Below are 17,000 nucleotides of genomic sequence, written 5' to 3'. Positions count from 1 at the left end.
CTACTTCCATCCTCAGAAATCTGCACACTCTTTGGGTTTTCTGAATATTTAAATGGCTTTGTGACTGATGTCAGTGTGTTTTATTCTGTAGCACTGTGTTCGATGCAATTTTCCTTGAGTGTATTCAGTGCTTGTTTGCATTTTGGATTCTTTCTGTTTTAACATTGAAACTTACTGGGCTTTTTGCATTAATGGTAGGAGACGTGTGGTAAAAATAAAGTTCCAAATTAGTATTTCACCAGAAAACATTTTAAAAACAAAAAAACCTCCATGATATAATATGAACTTTTTTGAAGTTAATAGCTTATTTTCTGTAAAAAGAACATACAGGAAACGGCAAGACCTGGATATCCCTACACAAATGAGAAAACATGCTTTTTTTTTCTTGCCAAAGTGGAAGTGATGAATGGAAAATGATTCAGGCTAAGTTGGCACCAGGTCTTGGATGTACTTAGGAGAATTCAAAGCCTGTCTGTTTAATGCTCATTGATAAGGCATATTTATCGTAGCGCATTGTTTTAACTGGTCAAATTTGGAGACTTTTGGAAACGTAGGTGAAAGTTCAGGCTTCTTTTCTAAAGTGTAGCCAAATGTGTAATAAACTACCCAAGATGATTCTTTCAGTCAACCTAGTATCTACCCATCAAGGAGGAGAAAAAGCTAAGGAGGTATTATATCTTTCTCTAGCATAACATGTTAAGTATAGCATTCCAATCTAAAAGGTAGAATTGTTCCTTTGAGGAAAATAATTAATGATTCCAACAAAAGGAAAGCTGTTACGAGAGAGACCTCTAGTGGGAAAAAATGCAAGTGCCTTGGAGAAGGGCTTTATTGTTTATGCTTCATCTGAAAAAAAAAAAAAAAGGACATTGCATATGCTGTTGAAGGCAGAGGCCACAAAACAGCAAACTGAATTCCTCTTTAAGGCTTAGGATCTGAAATTCGTTCAAGCAAATAATGCTTTTAAAAGTAGAGCCAATGCAGTGCTTGAGGGAGACTTACTTCGTAGGCATTAGGTTTTGAAAAACAAGTAACAGGTTTCTGTGTAGAAAGACAAGATTCGTGAGTGGGTAACCAGAATTTGGAGGCACTGCAGAATCTAGGAACTACAGCTCTATTTCCTTATGGAACTAATGCTTTATTCGTAGGTAATATTTTGTCATATAAAGATATCAAAGCACTTTTCTATGTGTGGAGGGCGAGGCGGGGATTGGGGGATTTTACAGTTTTCATAAGTCTAACAATAAATAACTTCTAACAATAAATAACTAAAAGTTAGTTTTTAGGAAAAAATCAAAGGTCGCTGATGTGCAGTGGAAGGAGGCCCCGAGGACAGGTTACTTGAAGAAAAGAGTTACCTCCAGATTAGAGTGTCTCATTCTACTAAGGCTTCTTAGTCTTAAGATTATTTTTCCTCTTTCTCCATACAGTCACATTCAATTCACCCTCTGATGTATAACTAATTTAACTACTTATTCAATCTTTCTACTTTAGACAATATTAGTGATATAAAAAGTAGGATTTGTTTTCTGCTTACAGATAGAGCATTACATAGCCCCCAAATCTGGGTCTACTCACTATAGTTACCAACTGGGTGGTAATACAGCTTCTAATTTAAATTGGGACATCCTCTTTAGTTCAGGAAGACCCTGTGACCCAAGCTATGGAATTTAACAAAGTGCTTCAGGAATAAGGAAGAAAGTGAAAGAAGTTGATAATCCAAAGGAGTAATTTTAAGTCAGCACTGAAATATCGTCACAGTTTTTAAGAGAAGTGTTATGGCCGAGGAACCAGTTGCATACAATAGCAATTTCTGAAATTCTCTTCTATAATAGTGACAATTGTTACATCTATCTTTAAAAAATTGACCACAAAAGAGTTTTAATTATCGTTCAGATGTTCATCTAAACTAGACAGGAATGTTTCATGCATCATTTTTATTTTCAGTGTCAGCCCCTCGCTTTCTTATCCAGCTCTAATTCTGCCTATTGTCTTTAGTAAAACACTCTTCAATTTTTCCTCAGGACGGTGAGATTTTAGAGCCTGTTTGCAAGGTAGGTAATTCACAGCCTTTATATTTGTCATACTAATACATCTCAGTTAATACTGAAGTGGATCTGTCTTTCCATTCTTACCAAAATCTGAGCCTCCCATAAAATAGGACATCATAATTCCAAGGAGGTGTGGTTCATATATCTCTTCAAATTCGGGCTGGTGGCTGGCCGCCTCCTAAATGAAAATCAGTAGTGGTGTGAATGGGAGCAGGGGTATGGAGGTGCCAGACAGTCGCACACAAATGTCATTTCCCTGACTTTGTTTCCAGTTTAGAATAGAGCTTGATAGAAAAATAGGAGGCTTTGAGTGATCTTTTTGCTTATATTTAGAAATCATTGTAATGGCGAAGAGAAAAATTTTAAAGACTGAAAAGCATAAAGCATCATATTTATATGGCCTCCTTTCAGATTCTTTCTTCCTTAAAATAAAAGGAATCACATTCTTAGGTTGCCACGTTCTTTAAATAAAACTGCACATTTTAGTTTGTAACTGTTTCCCCCAACACTGTTGAGCCCTGACCCCATCTGCCCGTGTACTTCTTGAATGGTTTCCTTGGGCTCTTTCTGATCTTAATAGGTCTCATCGTTCATGCTCCACAAAAAGTTAATTTCCATAAGCATCCTTGGATGTTCTGAGAAAGAGTAAAGACGGAAACAAAAGTCTCCCAAGTGTGCCAGAATTCTCAGTAAAAGAGCCACAGTTGGGTCTGACCAATTGGCTGAAATGCAACCAGCATACAGGTCTCTTTCTCTGTCTCTCTCTCTCTCAGACACAGACACACAGGCACACGCGCGCACACACACACACACACATACACACACACACACACACACACTGACAAGAGGAAAGAACTCTGTGAATACATTTCATTCTTATTTTAGGTATGTTACAGACCCCTGTTTTAATTATTAATATGTCTACATCTATAGTAGATGCTTCTCTTTTGGATCCAAATATGGGGATGGGGATAAAATAAAAAAAAGAAAGAAAGGAGGAAAGAGAGTAAGAGTCCTTTCTGCTTAAATATGTGAATTATTTTTAATTCACTTCCAGTTTGGGGCTGTGTTTTTATATACTCTGCTTTCAGGCTGCAACAAATTAGTTCAAAATGTATCATCGTTGTCATCGTCATGCAGTGTCATCCCCATTCCAATAGCCTGAGCCACCAAGAGGCAAAAGAGGTGCTATTACCAAGAAGCATTCTGGCCAAAAACAAACATACACCAGTGGACTGATGCTCCACTGACATGACCATTCTTAATTTCTGCAACACTGAATTATTTTCTCCCCTCTGCCTCTAAATAGGTCACCTTAATAAGTTCCTAACTCTGCTGTGCTTTGGTTTCTCTATCTGCAACATGTTGATATCACTACTTCTCATCCAAATGTTGATACAAAGACAAAATGCTTTAAAGAAATACAAAGTAACATTATGCAAGCGAAGATGAAGACTGAGAGATATCTGTGAGATACCATTCAAAGAATTCTGCTTAACAGGATCCATGGCCATACTTTAACCCCCCTTAGCTTAATCCTGCATTTGTTGTTTTGAGATCTTACTATAGCCACACACCTGACTGACAGGAAATTATGGGTGAGACTAAGCCCAACTTTGAATTGACCTGTGGTGTTTCCTTCCCTTTGCCAATAAAGCAGCTGTGGCCAATTAGTGTTCAACACTGTTTTCCAGCTGATAAGTGACTTCAGGTTCCAGGTGTAATTGCACCAAAGAGAGCTAGAGTGGCTGACCTCTGACTGTTCTAGGCTTTTCCTCTTCAAGGAATTTCAGAAGGAAAAAGGACCTGTGAGATCATCTGGTCCATTCTTACAACAGGAATTATTTAAGTACCTACTATGTAAGCAGAATAAAAATATTTCTGGTATGAAATATCCTTGAAATATAAGTTACTATGGCCAACATCTTATATGAAACATATTTCAACATTTTTTTCACCAGAGTAAACATTAGGCTTACTTTCCCTCCCTCATGAGAAATCACCAAGTTTGGTCATTATGGATTTTCCACAAGTCCACTCTTCCTACATCAAATGCAGAGAAATAGAAGATGGGGGTGTTCACTTATCTTCTCTCAAACATACTTTGCTCACTAGATATGTTATCTAATGTACCTCTTCCAGTTCTAAAAACTTTTTTCTTCATATAGTAAAATCCATAAGAATTTAAAAATAGTATATACCAGTGTGAGCTTGGCTTTATTCTTGCATATTGTTTTGTAGATGTTTGCCCACAAAAATGAAGAAACAGATAAATTACCAAATAGGTGATCACTCTGATGCTGCTGAGGTTGTACAAATACAATTTTAAATGGTGTCATAGTGTATTGTCCATATAACCTTCCCCTCTACTGGATTATAAGTTTTCTGAGGACAAGGATCATATTAATCTTTATAGCTCTGGTATCCTTAACCAATTTCTTTGTGTATACATTCAATATTTATTGAGTACCTGCTACGGTCCAGGAGTAGTGTTAAGTGTAGAAATTTTTATGAAGATGATCCTAGTCCTAATACAGGTCACATTATAATGGAAATAAAATATTATATAATTTTAGTAAATATACAGTTTGAAAAACACATTTACTTCTATCCATGATATCCTTTGAACCTAAAACCATGTGAGGTTGGTATAATTAGCCCCATTTCTACAGAGGAGGAAAGTGAGTTTCATAGAGGTTAATTATGTTTCTTCAGGTCACTCAACTAATCAATGACAGATCATGGACTCTAGGCTTCTTATTTCAAATCCTATGAGTCCCTAATAAATACTACTAATAATCCAACAATACAAGATTGTATTAATTGCATTAATATTGTTGGATTACAAATTGCCTTGCTTCATCTTCTGATCAAATGAAAATATTTATAAAACATCTTTCTAAACATCTGTCTCAAATCCATTCCATAAGTAAATTACATGGAATCAAAACTGAAACCCTCATCTGACCAGATGAATTGTGAACATAGAATCTTTCAAAATAAATCAAAATAGTCTCATACCCTTAAAAATTTAGTACCACAAATCTGATTCAGTCCATTTCAACAGCCAAAAAACTGCTTTGGTGCATAAGGCATTGTGTGCAATACAAGGTTACGTTAGTACTTGCCCTCATGGTTCCAGTTCAAAGAATTGCTGTGCCAGAAGTTGTTTCCTCTGTTACTCTGTTACGAGTCCAGGAAAGTCTGATTCTTGTTAGTATCACTTCCTATGCACAGGAAAAGTAGGAGAATGCTGCTTTGATTCAATCCAGTCTACACATAGCACTGTGCCTGCCAGGCTGAATTTGTATGAAAAAGAAACAAAGAATAATGTTACTCAAAAAAAAAAAAAGCTTCTCTGTTACAAACAGGGGTGGTGGATCAGGGGGATGGGGGGATGATGGCATCCTGTGTGTACTAAAGAAATACTGTAAAGAATCATTTAAGACGATCAGACCTCATGATATGCACGTTAGAGTAAACAAATAGATCAGATAGATATTGCATGAGGAATTATCAATTGAGGAATCATTTCAACAGTGCCACATGTTGCAAATATCAATATGACACACCTTGATTGGTAATAGATGTAGAAAACTTTGTGGATCTCCTCTTGACTGTGGGTCTATTTTATTCTAAAGTATAACCACACAGTAAACAGGAGCACCTCCGGCCCATGTTTGAACCATAAGCTTCCCCTTCTGCTTTTTTCCTTTCAATTTCCCCAAACCAAGATTTGGGATCAAAAGTATTTAAGGTGATTGAAAACATTGTGAGGAGGGTATTTGAGTATCCTGGATCGAAGACTAGCTAGCTGAGGATCACAAGATTCTGTAATTCTGCTGCTATATATTCTTTTCATTCATTTGTTCTATATATATATTTTTTTACTGAACATTTACCCTGGGCTTATAAAAATGATGAAGCCTAGCTCTTTCCCTGTAGAAATCCACATCTTAGTGAGTTAAGAAAGACAAATGCAATTATCTCTTTCAGTGAAAGTATATCAGTTAATATTGAAGAAGAGAGTCCGAACGAAGAGGAAGAAGGTCAAGTCATTTGATGAGGGTATAATGCCAAAATGATTATCAGGCCTTTAAAGAAGGAGGCACTGCATGGCTGGTCTTTATGCTTTGCAGTGTCTAGCAGAGCTGCTGATACATGGAAGACAGTAAGTGTTGAGTTAGTGAGTGAGTGAAGGAAGGAATGCATAAATGAGTGAAATAAAAATTGCGGATCAAATTCTCAAAGAATCCAAAAAACTGTGTTCTCTAGGCTCCAGTGAATAAATAAATGTTAAGCTAATGGTGACTGAATGATATTAATAGTGCAGGTCTGATACTCAAACTACCCAGAAAAGACCAGGTTTCTTGGCTCCACAGCTGAACCACCCTCTGCATCACTTTTTTCGCCCAGCAACCTAATCATTTCATAAGATGAACTAGGTGAGAAAGGAGAATAAGTCGACCATGTGACAGGTAAGGCATGCCGTGGTTTTCACAGGGGCCCAGCCCCCCCCAGTGTAGTCCACCTTGTCTCAATATAATGTTTTGGTTTTAGGGCTCCTAGTGAGCTCTGAGGGTTGTTTTTTTTTTTTTACCCACATACTGAAAGCATCATCTGTTTTAGTGTTCTGCAATGACATCACCCTGACATACTGTAAACATGATAGCATATTTTATGGCACTGGAAAAATAAGCAAGAAGAGGAAATATCCTTTCTCCATGCTTCGGTCAAATATATTTTATAGTTAACTAAACTTAGCCCACATACGGTTTCCAGAAATGTTTAGAAATGAACTTACTCCTTTGAGTAAATTTGACTAATGAATGCAACTATTCATAGAAAAACTTAGAGATTCCTTGAAAATGTATTATTTCCTGTTTCAAAGATATATTAGCTCCTCTACAAAAAGTCTTCACTAGAATTCTAGTTCTAGGTCACATTCAAGCTCTCTGAATGCAAATAAAGGACTGAATTCTGAAAGTTGCAACTGATTTTTAAAGTTTCCCCCGCCTTTCCTAGCAGAATCACAGCCTTGGACTCAGTCTTATTTTTACTGAACAGCCATTAGGAAGAGGAGAAGTTAAAATAACATGGAATAAATTAAATTCAACTAGAGGACACATGGAGAAAAGAGGGATAAGAATCAAAATAGAACCAAAACATTGAAAATGGATCAACTGTAAGCTTCCTCCCCAGCAGAAGGTGGAAGGTAATGTTGGGTCCAAGCTCTTACTACTGCCTCGGTGGCTGCAGAGGCAGACCTTACACTTGGTGTTTGAAAGTGCAACAGGGCAGGTGGCTTATCATGTAGGTTATTCAAAATTATACAAGTAGTATTTAGTCACTTCCTTGAGTATTATTCAAAAGTTCAGGTTACAACATTCTGGTTTTGCTTTAAATTATTTCTTGACTTTCAGTTTCCCTGAAAACAGGCCATTGAAAACATCCATTGATACGTGTTGTTTAAATATGTAGCCCCAACTTATCCAACTTACTACTGAGTAAGTCATCTCAGTAATAAAGATGAAGTATGCAAATTGTTTTTCATTAGGTTTTAATTTGTGATTTATCTTAGATATGTTAAGAGGATAAGGCATTTGGTTGATTCGTCTTTTAAAAGTTATAATTAAATTCAACTAGTCCAGTATTCTTACATGATTTTAAAATACAAGTTCAAGGGGCACCTAGGTGGCTCAGTTGGTAAAGCAGCTGACTTTAGCTCAGGTCATGATCTTGTGGTTTGTGAGTTGGAGCCCCATGTCAGGCTCTGTGTTGACCACTAGCTCAGAACCTGGAAACTGTTTCAGATTCTGTGTCTCCCTCTCTCTTTGCCCCTCCCCTGCTTGTGCCGTCTCTGTCTCTCAAAAATAAATAAAAAACATTAAAAAATTTTAAAAAAAGAATACTAATTCTCATTAGGGGTGCCTGGGTGGCTCCCTCGGTTAAGCATCTGACTTTGGTTTAGGTCATGATCTCAAGGTTCATGAGTTCAAGCCCCGTGCTGGGCTCTGTGCTGACAGCTCAGAGCCTGGGGCCTGTTTCAGATACTGTGTCTCCCTCTCTCTCTGCCCCTCCCCCACTTGCACTCTATCTCTCTTAAAAATAAATAAACATAAAAAGATTTAAAAATAATAAAAATCAAGTTTATATGTTTACAAGTAAAAAACTGACATAAAAGAATTCTACTGCCTAGAGAAAAAAAAGTATAAGTGGTTTGTTGTCTTCCAGCGGACCCACACAGAGGAATCTGTTCCTCTATCTCCATGAAGTAAAGTACTACTTCCAGCATTATAAGTATAAGTGTACCATTTTTTTGTTCTAGCATTTATTAGGGATCTTTAAAATAATCTTGCGCTCCTTCACTAGCTACTTATCGATGCACTTTATGCCTTTTGTTAGCCATAATCTTAGTCATTTTAGTACATCGAGTCCTAATCTTCAAGTCTGTCAGTCCCATTCTGCATTACAAATCATTTGTAGTTTAATAACTGTCATTTCCAAGGACATCTGGAAAAGATGGATTTATGAAAGGTTACCATGCATTCTAAGGAAGCCAGGAATTAGCATGACTTTGTAAATGTTCTTATAAATTTAGCAGCAGCCATCACAGGAAATACAGTGTTTTTTGCTTTGTCAAGTATCTTTATTTAAATATTAAGGAAGAGATATGACCTTTGGCCTTGGAGATCCCTGTGACATGGCAATGGTCTAGTGTATTAGCTGTCAATGGAGTGCTGTGGCTTGACTCTCTCAAGGCCCCTATTTGTGGACAGTGTTATAATAACCCTTCCATTAGGCATCCCCAAGGCAAATAACCTCAGCTTTAACAGAGTCAGTTTAAAATTCCTTAGAGTAACATTAAGAGACTATCTGGTTTGTGTCAGTGTAAGATCAACTACTTCCTGCATAGGTTCAATTCTGTAAATTTTAAGTAGCCACGGTTTTTTAAGAGTTATTTCATATATGCCTGCAGGTAAATATTAGACACATAGAATATAGAAATAACCCCCTTTACTTCTTTGATTTCTTAATCAGTCTCTTCAGAGATTAACTGAATCCAAACGGACTTGAGAATCTATTTTTTAAATGACTCTTTTTCATCTGTATACTTATCTTTTGTTGATAGAAATTTCAGAGTTGCTGCTTATGGTTTGAACAGCACTTGGAGATATCAAATCACAAATGGAAGGGATGAGTTACATTCATTTGGAAGCAGGCATACCTCCCCATGTATGTACTAGGGCTAAATAATGGTTATAAGATGAAAGAAAAGTCTGGTTTTTTTCCTGCCTTTTCACTCTGGTTTTATTTATACTGTTTTATTCCCAGGTAAGTAAATCTGGTTATGCTTAGATGAAATGCTTGCATTAATTACAAATTATTACTGCTTTTATCTCTAACTACTTATTGCTAGGATCAGATTTTGTGGAGAAATCTGAGGTCAAAAGACATCTTTTTCTGCAAAAAGTCAAGGTCAAGCTACCCTGAAGTGCTTTAAAAAAAAATCACAGTTGTCATCATAAGTCTCAAAATAAATCACTAAAGATATGAGACTTCAAGTGTTTGGCAATGAAATGAATTTAGTGTCTCCTCTGAATCCAACTTTGGTGTTTAGTAGACTGTGACTTCACTTGTTAAGGCATATCATCTAAATTTAAAAATAAACAAATTTATTGGCAATTGTAGGTAGCTTCTCAAATGCAATCTTCCTTTTTTTATATTATCAGTTATATACAAATTAAAAAAATTAATTAAACTGGGAATTTCATTTGTATAACTAATGGAAAAATCAACAAATGTTTATAGAGTGCCTACCAATGTATATACATATTGGGGTAAGCATACACCTCTTTCAGTATTCTTTCCATTCTTACAGTAAAAATCCAGCCAATTTTCAAAATAACAGTAATTTTAGGAGAATTAATTATATGTTTAGTATTTGCCTTTACATATTGATGCCAAAGACATTAAAGTATAAATAATTGTTGATTTAATTTTTTGGCCCACATTAGGTTAACTGCTATAAGAAAAAAATGAAATGATATCATGTGTTAAAACCCAGTGCTCATAAACAACACTTAGCTTTTGATTTAGGGTGAAATCACAATTCTCCATTTCTTGTTCCCTCTGTCTCTGACATTGCATGTGAGACCATAGGGCAACACATGCCCTACGACATAATGTAGGATGTAATTTAAAGAGTTCTATTGATGCTGTAAATCACAAGTAGTTCTGCAGAAGCAGTTTATGAATGGCAGTAAAACACTAAGACTGGATTATATCATTAGAGTTATGTATTACACTCATGTATTATTATTTGTAATTGGGGATAAAGTATTACAAAACACGTATGTGGAAATGTTATTTTTCTTGGTATTTACAGGCTTCTTTTACACAAGATATGTTTTTGGATAAAATAAGAAATCCAAGGTTTTAGAATATCTGTTATTCTGGAGAAAGCATTTGTGGGCTCTCAGAGTAGACCATAATGGTTAGGATATATTCAGACAGGTCGTACATAACCCAATTGCTAGAAGCACAAAAGTCTATATATGAGCTACCAGCAAACTTGATGAGGTTTATTAATATACAAAGATATAATAAATATCACAATGACCACGACAGTGTGATGTTCTAAAAAGGTGTTGAAAAATATAAAAGATCTATCAACTTGCTAGTGCTCTTCATAAGAAGATTACAATTAAAATGGACTTATTTTCCGATTGCACTGAGCCCCCATTCCATCCCAGTTCCATTCCATTCCCCCATTTCCACCATTGTAAGCCCCCAAATAATCTGTATTTTCAAGTTTCTTTTCTGGGAAGATAAAATTACCATGGCAGTTCTTCACCTATTCTGGGCATGTCTTTGATGATGGAGAGGAATTCCAGTCTTCTGTACTGTTTAGCTGTATCCTTCTGTTATTATGAGTAAATTGTCCTAGTGGATGTGTCTCTGTGGCTAAACCAGATGGCCTGGATTTATGCAAAACACTTCTTCCATGTGCTATTTTAAGTTTTTTCCTTGAAGAAACTAAAATAACAGATATTGAGATGTCACAAATAATTTTAGAATATTCTAGGTAAGTCTTTGTATTCTTCAGATTAATTTCTCTAAATGCAGTCAATCCCAAGCAATATTCTAAACTAGATTAAGGCTCAAAAAATCTATCTTTCTCTCACAGATATTGGCCAGCAATGGCCATCAACTCCCAAGTTTATCCCGTTTCCCAAGAATCAAATAGGGCCTCCAGAATTATTCTTCTGGATTATCACCTGTCAGAGCAAAGTCCCTTTATTTTAGACTTGTTGCTTCCATATATATGTCTCTTTCCACAGAAACAAATTTCTTCTAACTTTATTTGTTCTGGACAAAGTTAATAATTAATTGCCTAATACACTATCTGCATTCATTTGCAAAGACAGCGATTGATATACATAGACTATTTTCAAGTGATTCTCTGGGAAAAGTTCTAGAGTCAATTAATCCAAGGATTAAATATAAAGGTGAGTAAAATGGGCAATTGATACCATGGCAAGCCAAGAAGAGCACTTAATCTAAATTAGTTTGTCAATGAAGGATATTCATCCTATACATATACACATATATCCATATAACTACAAATAAACATAACTGTGGATATGTATGTAATTTATCCACAAAACTTAATGCCACTCAGATGAAAGGATTTTCATAACCACTGATTTGCAGAGGCATACAACACATTCATAAGACCTAAGGGAAACTTAGAATACTATATAATATTACTAAGATTTTGTGAATCAAATTACCTCAGGTCTGATCCTTTCTAGCCTAATGAATTTGGTCAAGTTTCTTAACATCTCCGTATCAAAATATCTTCATAGGGTAATTAAGAAAATTTAGTAATTTAATTGATATTAAGTATCCATGGTAATGATTAGCCAGTGAGAAGTATCATAGGTATGCTGGTCATTAAACCAGTAAATTGTTTTTGAAGAAAGGCAGAGTTTATTTAGCCATATGCTGAAGTATGTACACAAATATTTACATAGTAAACTGAAGTACTGGATTATTGGTTTTGATTATTACCTATATTTCCCTAAATTTATTCCTTCAACAGAGTTTTTAAACACCCACATGCTAGCTGCTATAAAATACACAAAAATACACAAAAAAAGTTTTAAAAAAGTTTTTCTCAACAAACTTAAATTCTGTTTTCCATTAGATCATGATATATACATAAATAGTTATAATCCAAGATGGAAAGTGAGAAGGCCAAAAAGAAGGTAGAGATAATGTGCTATGATACTTCAGACATGGCAAAAATGACTTCTAGCTAGAGGTTCTCTGGAAAGCTTCTTAAGGGAGATAAAATTTGAACTGATCTATGAATATTAGTTAGTATGCAGAGATAAAAACAGTGACCATTCTGGGGTTTATTCAAGGTCCAAAGGGCATGAAAGTGAGAACTTCAGAGTGTTTGAAAGAGAAATATGAGATTGTTAGTCACTGTAGGAATATTGGGAAATACAGATGTATATGAAAATGATGACTATGAATTAGAGTCTCAAAGCCAAAAATTATAAATGTTAATATTGTTATATATTTTCTAGTTGTTATATGCAAATAATTTTGTCTAATTGATTTAGAACGTACTGTATATACGATACATATGATTACATTTATTACAGACATATATGCATATGTGTATTTATGTCATATACATATATGGTTTATATATTATTTTTAATAATTAAGTATTTAAAAGACGTTATGCTTTTTGAAAAGGGTGAATAATTAACTAATCATTTAACTCTATAAGAAGTATGTACACTCTTGACACTTTGCTATTGTTAATAATGTTAGAATAAACACACATAGACATTTTTGCCTGTACTTGAAATTTTGTTCTTAAGATATATTCCTATAATTGAAATTAGTATCAAATATGTTAAGGATTTCAAGGTTTCTGATATATAATGTCATGTTGCTTGAGTAAGCAGTAATGAAATGTTATATTAATACTTATTTTAATTTTTATTAATTTGATAGGCACTAATTAAATTCCATTTATTCTTAAAATTACAATTTCAATAACGGTAATGCATTATTTAACTTTATTTATGAAATTTCTTTTTATTTCCTTACACTGATCTTCCTACTCTCATAAGGCCAATCATTTACTGATGAGAATGTTAGAATTGTTACCACAGAAATAAAAATAAAATGGTTCTTAATTAGCTTCTAAATCGAAAATGGGATTTTTGTTTGCAAAGTAAATATTTGGAAAGTGAAGTTATTTTTGAAAACTTTGTGCTAAATCCAAAATCTAGATGATTCCTGGACTTTCTCCTGTTAACTTAAAAATACCCAAAAGACCCTCTTGTTTATCAGTAACTTTTCCCTGCTTCCTCATGTATCTAGTGATATTATTATATTATATTCTAAGCATTGTAAAAACTATAGTAAATAGACTCCGTTACCTTATTTTCCTCTGGAGAGTGTACAATTTTCTTTTGGCAAAGTGTTAAATTATTGAAGGATGAATTGCAGCTGACCAGATGTACTTTTAGGCTTTGTTAGAGAGTGTGGTAGATCTTTGTTGTTACTCCAAGGGCAGGTCCATTACTCTTTGGGTGTCATGTTTATTCCTGGGGCATAGACCTTCTCAACTATGAGCCTAAGATATTTACCAATGACTCTCCACTTTAATAGGATCTGAACTTTAATTTCTTTAAAGTTTCTTTAATTGCACTCTCTCCCTTCTGAAACAAACTGGGAAAAAACTCATTTGTTACAGTGTTTGTGTAGAGTATTTGTAAGGTCTTGCCACAGTGGGTATCTATCTGCATTCCCAACCCACAGATACTATAGGATAATACATGTTGTTGTTTCAAATCATTAACAATACATGCTACTGTAACTTTTAATGTTGCAATAGATAATATACAAAAGGAAACTTCCATCACCTGATAAAGAGCATCTATTTAACACCTACAGCAAACATATCTAATGATGAAACACTGAATATTTTCTTTCCCAAAAATCAGAAACATGCAAGAGGTTTGCTTGCACTACCTCTGTTCATTTTGTACCTTAGGTTCTAGCCACTGAACCAGTAAGACAAGAAAAAGAGAAAAAAGGGATTTGTAATGGAAAAGAATTAGTAAAAGAGTCTTTACTCACAGACAACATGATCATTTAAGCAGAAAATCTGATGGACTCTACAAAATAAACTACTAGGACTAATAAGTAAGACTAGCAAGATCACATGCAATAAGTTTATAAGCATTATATTTCTATGTATTGGAAACAAAAGTATTAGAAGTGGAAATAAAAAATACCATTCACAATGGCATCAAAAATATAAAATACTTAGGAATAAGTGTGACATTAATGTATAAAGTTTATACATTGAAAACTATAAAACTGAGAAAAATTAAAGAATATTTAAATAAATAGACATTATCTTTATGGGATGAAGTCTCAATATTATTAAGATGACAGTTCATCAAAAGTTGATTTATAGATTTAAAATAATCCTAATCAAAATTTCAGCTGTCAGGGCATCTGGGTGGCTCAGTTAAGCATCCAGCTTCATCAGGTCATGATCTTACAGTGTGTGAGTTTGAGCCCTGCATCAGGCTCTGTGCTGATGGTGTGGAGAATGCCTGGGATTCTCTCTCTCCCTCTCTCTGCCCCTTCCATGTGCACTCTCTCTCTCTCTTTCAAAATAAGTAAATAAACTACAAAAAAATTTCAGCTATTTGCAAAAATTGACAAACTGATTCTGCAATTCATATGCAAATGTATATAAATTTTTAAAAATTCCTGAACCTACACTAAGTGCAGTCAAGTTATGTTATAAATGAGAGTAACCCAGACAATGTGCTATTGACATTAATTAGCCAAAGTCAATAAAACACTAGAGAGTCCAGAAATATACCTACAATTATATGGACAACAGGTTTTCAACAAAGGACAATTCAGTGGAAGAAAAGAGTCTTTTCAATAAGTGATACTGGAAAAAAATTGCTAAAAATATATATATATATAAATATTTTCATTGCCGAGGCATAGTTTTAAGAAGTTAAAATATAAATTTCATACAAACACATTGCAATCAACTTTCTGCAAGTTCACACCTATGCCTTCAGAGTCATAAAACCATCTAGTAAATAAAAAGTCAAAACTACAGCCACTGAAAAAGCACTCCATGTTCTCTTTTACATTTTTCTGATTTTGAATACCTTTTCTTGAAAGGATAATTTTTATTGCGCCACTGAAGTCAGGAAGCCCTGGTCATTGCTAATTTAACACTGTACTAGTAATAGAAGTTAATGAATTAATACTTTTAAAATGAACTAGAAGATATATGCATTACTAAGGAAGAAAATTTTCAGAGACTGTATAGAGCATTCAAGGACATCTACAAACATATTACTATAACTAACAAAGAAATCCAGCTAAAATTCTGGATTAAGTGTCACCATACAAAGAACAATAGCTTAGGCTGACCAAGAAAAAAAGAGGGAGAGAGGAGAGTCAAATTACTAAAATTCTGAATAAAAGAGAGAATACCATCAATCTACAAAAGTAAAATGGATTATAAGAGAATACTACAAATAACAGTGTACTAACAAATTAGAAAGCTTAGGTGAAATGGACAAATTCTTAGAAACATAAAAATCAATAGCTTTCCTCTACTCCAAATGTAAGCACAGAAAAAAATTTTAATATAAAAAATGTGTCTGTAAAGAAGAAAAATTAAAAACAGAGGAAAAACATAATTAAAGATGTGCAAGATCTTAAAAAAATTACAAAACAGTATTTAGGCACATAAAACTTACCATAGAGGGAAAGGCTTGACATATTAAAGATATAAATTGTGCCAAATTAATTTTTAAATGAAATTCAGTTAAAAATATAGGCCCATGATTTACAAAACTAGAAAAATATGTTTCACATTCATATGCAAACAGCATGACAATGTAAACAGCAAAGACAATTCTGAAGGAAGAGTGTCAGAACATAGTCTCCTGTATATTACTGATTACATTAAAACAGTATTAATCAAGGATGGAACTGACAAAATGATATGTAATAGAAAAGCTAAATGGATAAATGAACACAAGAAAATACCCGCCTACAACCCAACATATGGTTAATGTACATTTTATAGAGGGGAGATGACTGAATAAATGATATTGAAATGTTGGAATAAAAAATATTTGATCACTGCCTTATGGCATATATAAGAATAAGCCCCAAAAGAATCTGATTCAAATGCATTAAATAAGATTTTAAACTATAATAAGGTAATATATGCGGTATCTTCAATTAACAAAGGTACAAAAAATTTTCCTACATAAGTATATGAAATACTACTCAGAGTGATTGAAAAATTTGACTACATCAAAGTTTAAAATTTCCATTTCAAACGATGTACTATCAATAAAGTTAAAATTTAAAAAGAACTACAGTTTAGCAAAACAGATCTGCAAAGATATAAGCAACAAATAATTGGCATCCAGGAAATATTTAGAATTCTTATAATTAAAAAATAGCTTCAGACAACAAACAATAAAACAGGAAAATAGGTAAAGGATAGAGAGAGAATACACATGCAAAAACCACAAATGGTCAACAATATGTTTTTAAAATGTATTCTTAGTAGGAGTAGTAAAATGTCAAGTAAGGCAAAACAATAATATTTTATCCCATAAAGTTGATAAAAATAAATAGAAGACAAAATAAAGTGTGGGCAAGTTGTGGCCATAGAGAATGATCAAAGGCTTCAAATGGGGATATAAAGTAACATTTCTATTTCAGAAGACACTATGTGATCCTCTAGCAATTAATTGTCCAGATACGTGCCCTAGGGAAAAAGTTCTGCATGTGTCTGCACACATGCAGGTTCGTTCACCTTCTGTAAAAGTGAAAAGCTGAAGTTCATCAATA

The sequence above is a fragment of the Suricata suricatta genome, chromosome 2 (assembly GCF_006229205.1).
Source record: "Suricata suricatta isolate VVHF042 chromosome 2, meerkat_22Aug2017_6uvM2_HiC, whole genome shotgun sequence".
In the NCBI taxonomy this organism is placed as follows: domain Eukaryota; kingdom Metazoa; phylum Chordata; class Mammalia; order Carnivora; family Herpestidae; genus Suricata; species Suricata suricatta.
This window is presented reverse-complemented; position numbering follows the sequence as displayed.